The 12929-nt window shown below is 48.2% G+C and overlaps 1 pseudogene across 1 annotated transcript in view; it reads left to right on the forward strand.

Moving 5' to 3' along the window:
• The window catches only part of LOC308292813 (ankyrin repeat and IBR domain-containing protein 1-like), a 55164-nt pseudogene extending 44721 nt beyond the window's left edge, over positions 1–10443 (forward strand). Inside the window, exons 14-19 of the transcript in view lie at positions 2059–2110; positions 2915–2971; positions 3674–3779; positions 7557–7689; positions 8232–9369; positions 9994–10443. The product of the transcript in view is annotated as an ankyrin repeat and IBR domain-containing protein 1-like (transcript). The remainder of the gene's footprint in view (positions 1–2058; positions 2111–2914; positions 2972–3673; positions 3780–7556; positions 7690–8231; positions 9370–9993) is intronic.
• The last annotated feature ends 2486 nt before the right edge of the window (positions 10444–12929 follow it).

Here is a 12929-nt window from a genome sequence, read left to right on the forward strand (position 1 = left end):
GTACGCTAACACCACACCATAGACTGTATAAAAGATATGGACAAAGTGAAGCCATTGGTTTCTATGCAGCGCAAATGACACATTTTGGGTCCTTGGCATGGGTGTTGCCATCATAGATTGTAAAGGCACCAGAGGATGCTATTGGCTGCCAACGGTCACGTGCAACCGCAAGGACACATGGGAGAATGTGGTCGGAGCCTCCCGAAATACAGCACACGAAGAAGAACACAGCCGGCTGGTATTCGTTTAGTTGGCCACGCCCCCCGCAACTTTATCATCAATTTTAACATAAATAGGACCTTATTTTCACAAAACGCACACCATCGTGATTGAAAGGCAATTTTTAACTAGCGATAGGAACCATAAAGTATGTATGAAAGTGTTAATTAAGGTTAGAAAACAAAAGTGGAAAATGAATGGGATCCAATGGAGAACAGTTCTTTTTGCGATCGGCCAGGGGAGAAAACAGCGCAACTAGCGGCCAATCATAGGAAGTTTTAGTTCCTTATTGGGCTCATTTTAAATCGGCGGAACTATGCCCCTGCACCACACACACACACTACATATATACCCGCGGTGTGGCCCCCAACGACTCCCCTGAGGCCCCCCGCAGGAAGTACGCACACAAAACAAACTACACACACACACACACACACACACACACACACACACACACACACACACACACACACACACACACACACACACACACACACACACACACACACACACAGGGAAGGAGCTTGTTAATTTGTATTGACACCTTAAAAGCACCTTATCGACCCTGCTTATTGAGCCAGGCTTGTATCGAGCCCACTATTTAGCGTTTTCTAATATTTTATGGAAACATGTGAGACAACAAATTCTGAACAGAACTGGTATCACTTATTATTGTCCAGTTGTTGTGAGTTTGTGGCTGACCACCATCGATGAAGATGAAAATTAACAAAAGTAAAAGATATTTTTCCTATCATTAAAAAAAACATTCATTAATGTGCAATAGGTGTTAAATGGCTTTATTTTAGGGCATAAAAGGGATTGTATCCCAGATGATGCCCTGTTAGGAGATCCACACTAAGAGAATCCATATATGGTCCTACCGACAGCTGCTATAAGCCAACCCTGGCGATAAGGTCTGAGTCGAAGAAATGCTTCTTTCCTGGCAAGAATTGCCCCTTTATACTGTAGGGCTCGTTTGTGTATTGTATGACATCACGCCACATCATCGGCTGAGGACTGTGTGATGTCATCATATCTCCATATATGGAGACATAAGTTGCTCATGCCCAAATATGGGCTGGTGAGGTCAGACTTAGTGTGATGCGTAGGTTATCTCCATATATGGAGATTCAACTTCAATGAGTAACCATGGCAAACTGTCAACTGCCCGTATGTCTTGATAATTGGTAAAACAAACTTTTGGCCTATTTGTGGAGATAAGCGACCAGCGGTCGCTTATCTCCCGATTAGGGAGTCTTACTGGTTTTAGGAATAGTACTGTAATAATTTCTTGATCGCTGCTTGTCTTGATTGTTTAAACCAAAAAAAGGTATATGTTCCCAACTCAATTACAGGAAATGGTGGGACATCTGGGCACTAAGAGCATGTGGGCAATCCTAATTTACGTAGGTGCCCACTTGTACAGTTGTTCAAGTGACCACATGTCCCTATAGTGCCCAGATGTCAGTCGATCTATAAGATCACAACGCCTTGTGTCGTCACAACATTTTTGTGAGCTTGTACATCTGCTATTTTGGCTGAATGCTTGACTGGATGATTTTCAGCTGCACAGCAGCTGTATTTATCACAGTAAAGGCAACCATGTGTCATAATAGCTTTAGTGTTTAGAATGAACTACTCAATCAATTGCAGAAAATCAGTTTGAGACGTGGTATTCCTTCCCACTGAAACTCACATCATATATGTTTAGTACCGGAGATGGTCGGGTTCAGGCGACAGCCGAAGGAGGACCGTGATAACGGTCAAATATATCAGCTGAACCACATCTGTCTGTGTGTAGCTCTGTAAGAACATATTGTGGTTTATGTTTGTCTGTAGTTTCCCTGGAGGATCATGGGATTGGGAGTACCTGGGCTTCGCCTCTCCTGAGGTAAGACGTGTGCACGCACGCACGCGCACACATGCACGCGCGCACGTACACACACACACTAACAGCTACAGACTCCCCTCCCATGCTAAGCTGGCCTACGCTGTTCCCTAAACGTCCAGCAGGTGTCGTGCATGAGTGACGTGCGTCACCCCCTGTCCCTGCAAACTGCATGTGGTTCAACCAGATATATTCAGACTAAACTCAATGTTATTTATTATTCTTATTATGTATTATACTTATATCAACAACAAGTTATGTTTTCCATGCAACCACAATTCACGGTTGAAATGACACTCCTATTCATAGGAGTTCACGGTCCATTTATGCTGCTCGATTAATCCATTATTTTCTTATAATCGATTGAATGGAATAGTAAGACTAAGACTAAATATATTGACAATTTCTTCAACAAATAAAAACTAGACTAAAATGTCAGGGAGGGACTGGTGGAGAAGAGATCCAGTAGAACTAAAAGACAAGTCATTTTATGTTTGGTTGCGCTCGGGTGTTTCACTCTGAAAATAGCAGATCTGCAAGTGAGCTTGTAGATCTGCTATTTTCAGCATGCAACCAAGTGTAAAATCAGGCATTTCACAGCCATCAAGGACTGGCAAAATACATTGTTGTCGACAAAATCAACTGTAGTTCTACTAAAATCATGATATTTAGTTGACTGAAATTTTTATCAAAAGACTATGACTAAAACTAAATCTAAATTTCAAAATCAACACTGGTGCGATGAAGGGTCATTGAATAAAACATTATTAAGGTTTAATTAATTAGGCTCTGCTTATGTGTGTTAAGATGCTGGCACGACACTCAGTACTGGGGGACGGAGAGCAGAGAGACAGACACACACAGGTAACACACATACACACACACACACACACACACACACACACACACACACACACACACACACACACACACACACACACACATGAAATGCATCAAAAGTGTTTGGCCAGCAGAATAACATTACTGTAGAAACACTTAGAATCGCAGGTCTGGGGATGCAGTTATTACAGTATGAGAAATACAACAGTGCAAAATGTCACTTGATAAACCAATGTGTACAGTATAACATGGTAAATGGTGCATTTAGCGCCTTTATCCAAGGTGCTTTACATAGATTGTGCATCACATTCACACATTCATACACTGATGGCGGAGGAAACCATGCAAGGCACCAACCTGCTCACCGGGAGCAACTAGGGGTTCAGTCTTGCTCAAGGACTCTTCGACATTAACCCTCGTTCTCTAATGACGGTTTCTCTACCCCTGAGCTATCCCGCCCCAGTATATTATATATATTGTATATATCAGTGCAGCCCTGGCTGTGTGCGTGCCGTGCTACGGACGTCTCTTGCTAGCTTTGCTAAGCTGACCCTGCACTGCAGCATGCGCCGCTTAAGAGGCAAAAACACCCACATTATGGAGAAGAGACTGAGGTCTTGTTTTCATGTTATGTTCACTGGTGGCTAACGCTATGTTGTTGTTATGCTTGCGTTGACTTTCTGTATGTTTTATGCTAGGAATACGCTGACTTCCTGTATGTTCTAGGAATACGCTGACTTCCAGTACCGCCGCAGACACCGGCAGCGTCGTCTTCACAGCGTCCGCAGCAACAGCAACACTCCAGAGACCAGCAGGAGAGCCGACAGCACAGGTGCAGTACCCGAGCAGCCGTGAAATACATGGAATTATAGCATGTTATACAATGGGTAGTTCAGACGAAGCAATCTGATTGGTTGAAATAGCTATCTACCCGTGACGATAATGAGCACTATGGAACGGGTCTCATGAAACAAAGAAATCAGCTGTGCCCGGTCGCAAACGCTCGCTTTTATTGTTTCCGTAGGTCGATGCCTTGTAAGTGGCTAGCAGTTTTCAAGTGAAGTTCAGGGACAGGGCTCGAAATTGCGACCATTTTGGTCGCAAATGCGCCTGAAATGTAATCTGTGCGACCTATAAATATATTTGGGAGCACCCGTGCGACTGTCAATAATTTCTGTGTGTGACAAAAACGGCACACCGAGTCAACAAATATCAGCGCTCTTTAACTCTTTTACTGCTACGGACGTTCCCGTTCGCCCCAATTCTGAACGCCGCTCATAGCCAATACGGCCGTTCGTTCTATTACCTTATTGATTAGTCCCCCCAGGAATCCGCGGAGAAAAAGTTCTGATTCCGCGGTGAACAATCCTGATTCTGCGGAGAGCAATTCTTGATTCCGCGGCTTGAAAGTTAATATTCCGCGGGCATTAAAAATCTACGTAAAATTACCAGTTATGAAGCAAACATAATTTTTTATGTAATAATGAAGTAGAAATGAACTTATGAAATGAATTGCAATACCAAAACACTGTGAAACATTGTGGTTATCAAATAATCAACATCAATATTCTCTTTGTCCCTCTTGGGAAGATTTATTTATATGTGCCAGGCATGTCACGTGGATGGAATTGGGAAACAGGAATTTGAGGGCAGACAGAAATCACATCCTCTTGTTTCACTCCAAAGTCATTTACAGCATTGACTGCCGCATTTGCCACTGTTGAATGATTGCATTTGTCTAAGAAAACAGTGTCAACCAGGTAGCTGCAGATTTCACCAGATTCATCCTTGATGAGCGGAGACACCATTATGTTGAGCATGCAGCATCCTTCTGAATCAGAGAGAGAGAGAGAGAGAGAGAGAGAGAGAGAGAGAGAGAGAGAGAGAGAGAGAGAGAGAGAGAGATACCTTTATTATCCCAAGGGGGAAATTCAGTTGCAGCAGTGTAAGGTTATTTACAAAGTTACAGAGAAAAAATAAATAAAAACAAGAACAGAGTACAGTAAAGAGCAAGGTACTGTACATCAAGAAAGGGAACCTCTCTTACCTCTCTTGCAGTTGTGTATGGCCAGGGATGGCGCCCTCCCCCATTCACTGCTCTGTTTTGCAAGAAACTTCTCATCGAGGGACTGTCAGACCTGGACAGTGTTGTGTTTGTTGATGTACAAGCCTACCAAAACAGAATACAAAACACAATACATTGATTGTACACATTTTGATAGATATTTTTTTCAAATAGTACAATTAAATGATTATACAATGGAGCTAAACTAAAATGATTTTATTTATCTACCTTGACTAATTCATACTTTTTTCATATCAAGGTCCAATATTTATTCATTATTTAATGACATTTAGACTCTCACTCAGACCCAAAACATAGAATATTTTGTTATTGTTTGGATAACATTTTGTTCACAATTCTATGCTGTATTGATTTGATGTTGGTGCCATAGATAGAAGAGATAAACAGGCAACACGTTGATAAAACAACTCTTATACATTCTCTAATTGTGTAGACTTAGGCTATTGTAAATTAATGAATGCAGATGTTTAACAACAATTTAACTCAAGAGCGTAAAATGAAAACAAATGGACCCGTAATTAAACCAAATGGACGCTTATGGGTTTCATTTTACCCTCTCAGAGTTAAATATAGCGTTCATTTGGTTACCAACTCTCAAGGACCACCGGTTGAAAACCACTGGAGCACAAGTCAAGAATACATTACTAAAACGATAGCATACCTTCTCTCGTTCCTCTGCAGCCACGGTTTTGCTGGCGATTGTGGTTGTGATGGCTTTTTGTCTTTTTAAGACGGTGTTTGCGGGCGTTGCTTGTTTTTTCTTCTGATGAAAGCAGCCAAGTGGTCTTTGATCGTTGAGTTGCGGCGGTAATCAAGAACTTTATTCTCCTCCTGTAATTCTGTGTATGATTTAGCTCTTTCAGCATAATATATCCCTGCTCACTCTGAGGGCTTGGACCCGGCCTCGTAGCCGGAGGTCGGAGAAATCGCTCCATTACTCCATGTGCGTGAGTGCGTCTTTCTCACCATGTGAGGCTTGTGAGCCAATATAAACAGTCAGATGATGTGCCTAGTTCCTAGTCCATTAAAAATCAGCACCATCCGCTCTGGTATCGTCACCACACACGAGACACAGCACATGAATACATGCCACGGCAAACAAAGCCATTTCCGTTTCCGTATCCGGCATGAGGACCGGCTAGGCTGTGAGTCTTGTCCGTCTATATCACCGCGACATCTAGCGGCCGGGCTAGAAAACTACATGTAAAATGTAATATTCTGCACCTCGTCTTGTCCTATTCTGCGGACTGCTATGATATCCGCGGGAGGCTCTGATCTCCACGGAGGGCTTCGATTTCCGCGAAGATTTCCGTGATCGCGGCCAATTCACATTAATTATTGCATGAGGCTGCCCTCTGCTGCCAGTATGGCCAAAGTACATATATGTAATAAGAAAAAAATACAAATAAAATGAATAGTTCTTTTTCTATAACGTCGCAAAGGTAAGCTGCTTTTTGCTGGCACCAGACCCAATAAATAAATAATAACATCTGACAGTAAAACATCCACTCATTCCCTCTGAGTGGCTGAGCTGCAGCCATTAGCTGTTGGTGTGGCTAACAGCATTAGCTTCTAGTCTAGAGACACAAACGGGAACGGAGCGCTGGTGAGCGCTGCTGCGTTAGTGAACTCTTTCTGAAGTACATTATTTCAATAGACGCAGCGCCGCCGCTACTATGACGCGCATGACACAGTGAGTGTCAGGCATCACGTTGCCAAAAGGCACCAAAAAATGAGAGAGAAAAGAAAAAAGAAGAGCCAAGCCGATCCATTGATCTGGGAGCGGGGCCGCAGCACAGTTGCGACGCACTCTGAGTCTGCACTCACTCACAGACAGACACTCACCCAGTGGAGATCAAACGGTCATAGACTGATCTGATCTGATACATTGCAAGTAAGAATCAAACAGCCACACAACAGCCAGTTGCGAGTCAGGCACCAAAAGGTCTTGTGGCGGCCCTGAATAGACGTTAATGATCCTCTCTGAGTCTGCCGACGAGTAGAGGAGAGGAGAGACACTCGCTGTGTCGTGTGTGTTGGAGCTAGGCAGAGATAGAGCACATGGCTCTGGTATGTTTATTTTGAAGCTGTTGTAAATAATCAGAATCAATGTGTACTGTATTTTATTGTTTTAACATTTTGGACAAAATATTCAGTTTTACATTGAGGTGCCCAGACTACCCACTCGTCCTTAGCTTAGTGCCCACTCTTCTTGTGTCTGCACTATTATATATCCACAAGTTTCCAAAGTCCCAGCCGAGTGTGATCTACAAGCTCACAACAGTTGCATCTGCGACGCGACGTGAGCTTGTATGTCAGCTGTTCTCCAGATGTGTCCCACACATAAAAAAAACACTTTGTCGTCGTTAAAGTTGCTAAATTATATTTTATTAATTGGACCATCAACTTAAGAGGGAAATGACGTGGTTGTGATGAGTGCATCTCTCCATTCCGACATGTCTCCATTCCGACACTAACCCTATCTCTTACATTGTGTTTTGTGTTATTGCTGTGTGATTGCAGACGGCCCTGAGAGGAGCGAGGGCCGGCGGCGAGCGGCGCTGTCCTCCCTGGATGAAGACGACCCCAACATCCTGCTGGCCATCCAGCTGTGTCTGCAGGAGTCCCGCCGGGACCGCCAGGCGGACGCAGACAGGTACGCAACCAGGGGAAGCTTATGCTGTATGACCTACAGTACTAGGGCCCATTGATTCACTCTGAAATAAGGAGCCGAGTTTATTCCGGTTTAGGAGGGCTCCCCAAACAGGCATTTTATCACGCAGCCACTTTTCTGTGGAATGCCCTCTTCCCTCCAGCCCTGAAATGTCTAGATTCCCTTGCAAGATTTGAGAACAAGGTTAATACCTTAATACTAACTGGTCTAAGTTATATCCTTACCCCGGATGGCATAATTTGCACTGATCTTTCTACTTGGGTACCTCTTGTCCAATATGTATATTAGTATATAATATACAGTATAGTAGGGGTATAGTATAGTATACGTTTATGTATACTATACTATGGATCAAATCTCTCTTTATGTTCATTGGTTGTTTGCATTGCATATTGTGTATTTGTTTTATGTCCAAAGTGGGCCACAATGGAATCAAGCTTCGTCCACTTAGGCGATTTCAGGAATTGACGACATTGTTGCAATGTATTTAATATCTGTCAATAAAGTATTCTATCTGTCTATAGAGACAGAGCCACGGACGGAAGGCCGGAGACAGAGAGAGCGGCGGACCTGGGCGACCCCTCCTCGCGCTCCCCCGCCGCGTCGGGGGCCAGGCGACCCTCCTCCTCCTCCTTCCTGGAGCCCCCCCGCCCCCCGGCCAGGACAGACTCCTCCCCGCAGCCCCCCGTGCCTCCCCCTCCTCCCCCCGTCCCCTGCCACCGTCTCCCCCTGCCTCCCCCGCCTCCCCCCTGCCTCACCGCCGAGCTGCTGAAGCTGGGCGACAGCCTGATGAGGCCGGGCGACATCACCACCCCGTACCAGCTCGACGCCAACATGCCCGCGCCGTACCACCTCGATGCCAACATCACCCCCCCTTACCACTTGGACGCCAACATCGGCGCGCCGTACCACCTGTACTCGCGTGCCTTCGGCGGGCAGCGAGACGCGGAGGACGGTGGCCCACACCGCGCCTACGACCACGGCGTTCCCTGCGACGCGGAGCCGGGCTACGGCCCGGATCCCGTCCACGCGGCCGCCGCCGGCCGGAGCTCGGACCCCGGCTACGACGGCCCCGAGCGGAGTCACGGCCACTGCCACGCCGACGCTCACTCCGCCAAAGCGGAACGTGCCGACGTCGGCGGCGACGCTTACACGCTCGCAAGCGCCCCCGAAATCCACCCAAATCCTAGGCTGGAGAATCCGCGAGAATCCGTGGGTCGCCCGGCGGCGACCGCCCGCGAACCCGACGGCTGCTCTGGCGCCGCCGCCAAGCTGGAAGAAGAGGGAGCCGGCGGCTCCGGCTCGTACGCCCCGCGACACACGCCTCCTCCAGCTCCTCCTCGCGCCCCCGGGGCCTCCCCGCTCCACCTCACCCCACCTCGCCCCCCTCCCACCCAGCTGTGCCTCCCGTCCCGGGAGCGGGAGCTGGAGGGGGACGAGGAGGAGGAGGAGGAGGAGGTGCCGCTGTCTCCGGTCATCCCGCCGGGCGGCGCCTTCACGCCCAGCGACCCCCAGAGCCTGGAGCCTCTGGACCCCGAGGCCTCGGCACAGCTGCTGGACAACATCATGGCCTGGTTCAGCCAGAACATCACGGCCCAGAACAGCCCCCAGAGCCTGGCCCTCATCCCCCCCTCGTCCCACCAGAACAGCCCCCAGAGCCTGGCTCTCATCCCCCCCTCGTCCCATCAGAACAGCCCCCAGAGCCTGGCTCTCATCCCCCCCTCGTCCCACCAGAACAGCCCCCAGAGCCTGGCCCTCATCCCCCCCTCGTCCCACCAGAACAGCCCCCAGAGCCTGGCCCTCATCCCCCCCTCGTCCCACCAGAACAGCCCGCAGAGCCTGGCCTTCATCCCCCCCTCGTCCCACCAGAACAGCCCCCAGAGCCTGGCCCTCATCCCCCCCTCGTCCCACCAGAACAGCCCCCAGAGCCTGGCTCTCATCCCCCCCTCGTCCCACCACAACATTCCCCAGAGCCTGGCCCTCATCCCCCCCTCGTCCCACCAGAACAGCCCCCAGAGCCTGGCCCTCATCCCCCCCTCGTCCCATCAGAACAGCCCCCAGAGCCTGGCCCTCATCCCCCCCTCGTCCCACCAGAACAGCCCGCAGAGCCTGGCCTTCATCCCCCCCTCGTCCCACCAGAACAGCCCCCAGAGCCTGGCCCTCATCCCCCCCTCGTCCCACCAGAACAGCCCCCAGAGCCTGGCCCTCATCCCCCCCTCGTCCCACCAGAACATTCCCCAGAGCCTGGCCCTCATCCCCCCCTCGTCCCACCAGAACAGCCCCCAGAGCCTGGCCCTCATCCCCCAGAGCAACCACCACCGGGAGTCCCCCGACGAGTACTGGGACCAGGGGGACCAGGGCTGCGACTCCTCCGCCGCCCCGGAGGGCGACGCTGACCCCGCCCAGCCCGCCCCGGAGGCTCCGCTGGCGCCCGGGCACGAGGTTCACGAGGAGGGGGACGAGGAGTGCTGCGCGGAGGCGGGGGCCGCGGTGGAGCTGGCGCTGGATGCAGCCGACTGGACTCACACCGCCTCCGCGCTCTCCTCCTCGCTCGCACACGGCCAGGGAGACGACGCCGACGCACGGGACGACGCAAGGGACGATGCACGGGGCGACGAGACACACCTCACACACCACCACCAGCAGCACCACCCTCAGCCGGACGAGGACCAATCACCAGAGGAGGAGGAGTGGCTGGAGCAGGAGGAGTGGGTGGAGCAAGTACATTTGGTGTGATCGCCCAAAATCCAGTGGTTCTCAACCTGTGGGTCGGGGGTCCCCAGATGATTAACTTAATGTGCAACATTGTTTTCTCTCTCAACAGTAAACAAACCAACATAAAGTTTAGGTGTATAGAAGGAATCTGCCCATTTCTAAAGTGACAATTTAAGGACTTTTTAATACCTCTAAAAAGACAAATTAAACATTGGCCAAATTGTCAAATATTAGAGGAAGAAATTGTGAAAATAGCAGATCTACATGAGCATGTAGATCTGCTGTGTTATACAAAATGTTGTGCCTCAACTCTTAGTGCTCGTAGAGTGGGGGGGTCCCCAGTTAAAATATGTTTCTTTTGGGGCTCGAGGCCTGAAAAGGTTGAGAACTACTGGCCGAGTCTACGGGATGGAGAGAGAGAGAGAGAGAGAGAGAGAGAGAGAGAGAGAGAGAGAGACTGAGAGAGAGAGAGAGAGAGAGAGAGCGGGGATGGAGCGGAGCGGAACGAAGGAGAAGGAAATATTGGTGGAAAGACTGGGAGGTGGGAGAGAGAGAGAGAACTGTGGTTATTTGTATCATAGTGTACGTAAAGGGTCGCCTCGCGTCCGCGAGGCGCTTCGTCCATTAAAGATGATGTCATGAGCGGCATATTGAAAAGAAGAAAAAAAAATAAGTGCTTTGACAAGAATTAAAAAACAACAACAAACTAAAAACAAAAACATAAGAGTTGTCAAAACTGAGAGTGCATCGTTAGAACACTACTGCTATCACACCTTATATTTATCACCTTTCATTTGATATTGATTGATTTGTACTTAGTGTTTTTTTTATATTTATTCACTGGCCTCCTGTGGTTTTGAGTATTCAACACGTTGGTGCCGATCGCGTCCCAGATTTCCGGAACGCGCCTCTTTGCCACCTTTTGACCACGAGGGGGTCATGGTCCACAAACTGACCCGGACGCTTCTCCACCACGCCGACGCGGTCGTGGTGACGTGGTAATAAAAGGCTTCTGAAGTGGCCGAAATATGCCCACGCCCTGGAGGTTGAGGGTGTTTGTGTTACAATCACGGCGGCTCCCTGTGTGTCATGGGTGTTTGACGCGCGGTGAGACAGCCTACATAGTAAGGGGATATCTTCAGAAATAGTGTCATATCCTGGAATAAATTCCTCACCAAAAACCTCCTATAAATCCCTAGTTTCACTAGTTTCATCCCTAAACCATAGTTTTGTCGGGCCGTTTTTTTGGCAGAGGAATGTTTTTCTTGCAAAACAAATGCTTGCAATGGATTCAGAATCATGAAAAAACCCTAGTTTTGACCCCTCACATGCTACTTAAAGCATATTTATTTTGTTGTGTTTTATCCTGTATAGTTAAGTTAATGGGAGCCCAACTTTCAGCAGCAGTCAAGGATTCTCCTAGGGAAACAGAATTTCAGTCTTTGTGAGATGTGTTACTAGAGACCTTTACAAACACATTGGCGAAGAAGGTTTTTGGTAAGGAATTTATTCCAGGACTTTATAAGATATCCCCTTACAATACAGTTGGGGGAAGCTGTGAAGTGTAAAAGGAGTGTTACGTCCAGTGTATAGGAGTGTCTAAAGGTAGCTCTGCACCGCACCGGTGGCGGTACGTGGCAGAGAGCGTCGGTTGCCAAAATTCTGCCGTTGAACGGGCAGTGGGTGCACTGCCGCGTCGGCTTCGCAAGTCGTAGGGAAGCGTCGAAAACCGACCGAGCACATTCGGCCGGCTTAAGAGCCGTCGGATAGCAGCGGGCTAGTTGTTGAAAAAGACATCAAGCTATAACAGTAGCCGTCTTGTCGGTGTCGGTCTTAGGTGCGTTCAGCAAATTATTTTTTCCGCACTTTCCAACCATCTGATCTCCCGACTTCATTGGACTGCCAGTCAGTCTGTAGTGATCTGCAGCAGTCTGTTTGGTGGAGAGCTGCCTTTAGACACAACATCCCATCTCACCCACATCCCAAGCTGCCACAAAGAGACAAGTAGAGCACAACCCCTGCTGCGAGCTTGTAGATCTGCTATTCTTGGAAAAAACATTTGTGCAAGAATATTTTTGAATATTTTCTAAATCCTTCTTCCAAATCAGTGGTGCTCAAACTTTTTCATGTCAAGGACCCCCAAAATTACATGCATTTGGCCACGGACCCCTCATCTCAAAATATGTTGATCCAGGGACCCCCCAGAAGCAAATATTTGAGATATATTCAAAGATTTGCAAAATAAAAATCAAGACTTTTCAAAAATAGCAGATCTACAAGCTCGCAGCGCGGCACTCGGTGAGTAGAAGGTCGAAGGTCACATGGTTACACACATTAAAATCCTTAGTATTCATTTCATTCTTAAACAGTGATTTGGACCATAATGACGGGTCAATGTTTACCATTGAATGAACACTCTACACCAGGGGTTGGCAACCTTAGCACAGGGGAGGTTGATCACTGACTGGCACACTGGCAGAAGTGTGTGAGAGGATCTATATTTTAAA

The sequence above is a fragment of the Nannobrachium achirus genome (assembly GCF_963921795.1).
Source record: "Nannobrachium achirus genome assembly, chromosome: 10".
Lineage (NCBI taxonomy): Eukaryota > Metazoa > Chordata > Actinopteri > Myctophiformes > Myctophidae > Nannobrachium > Nannobrachium achirus.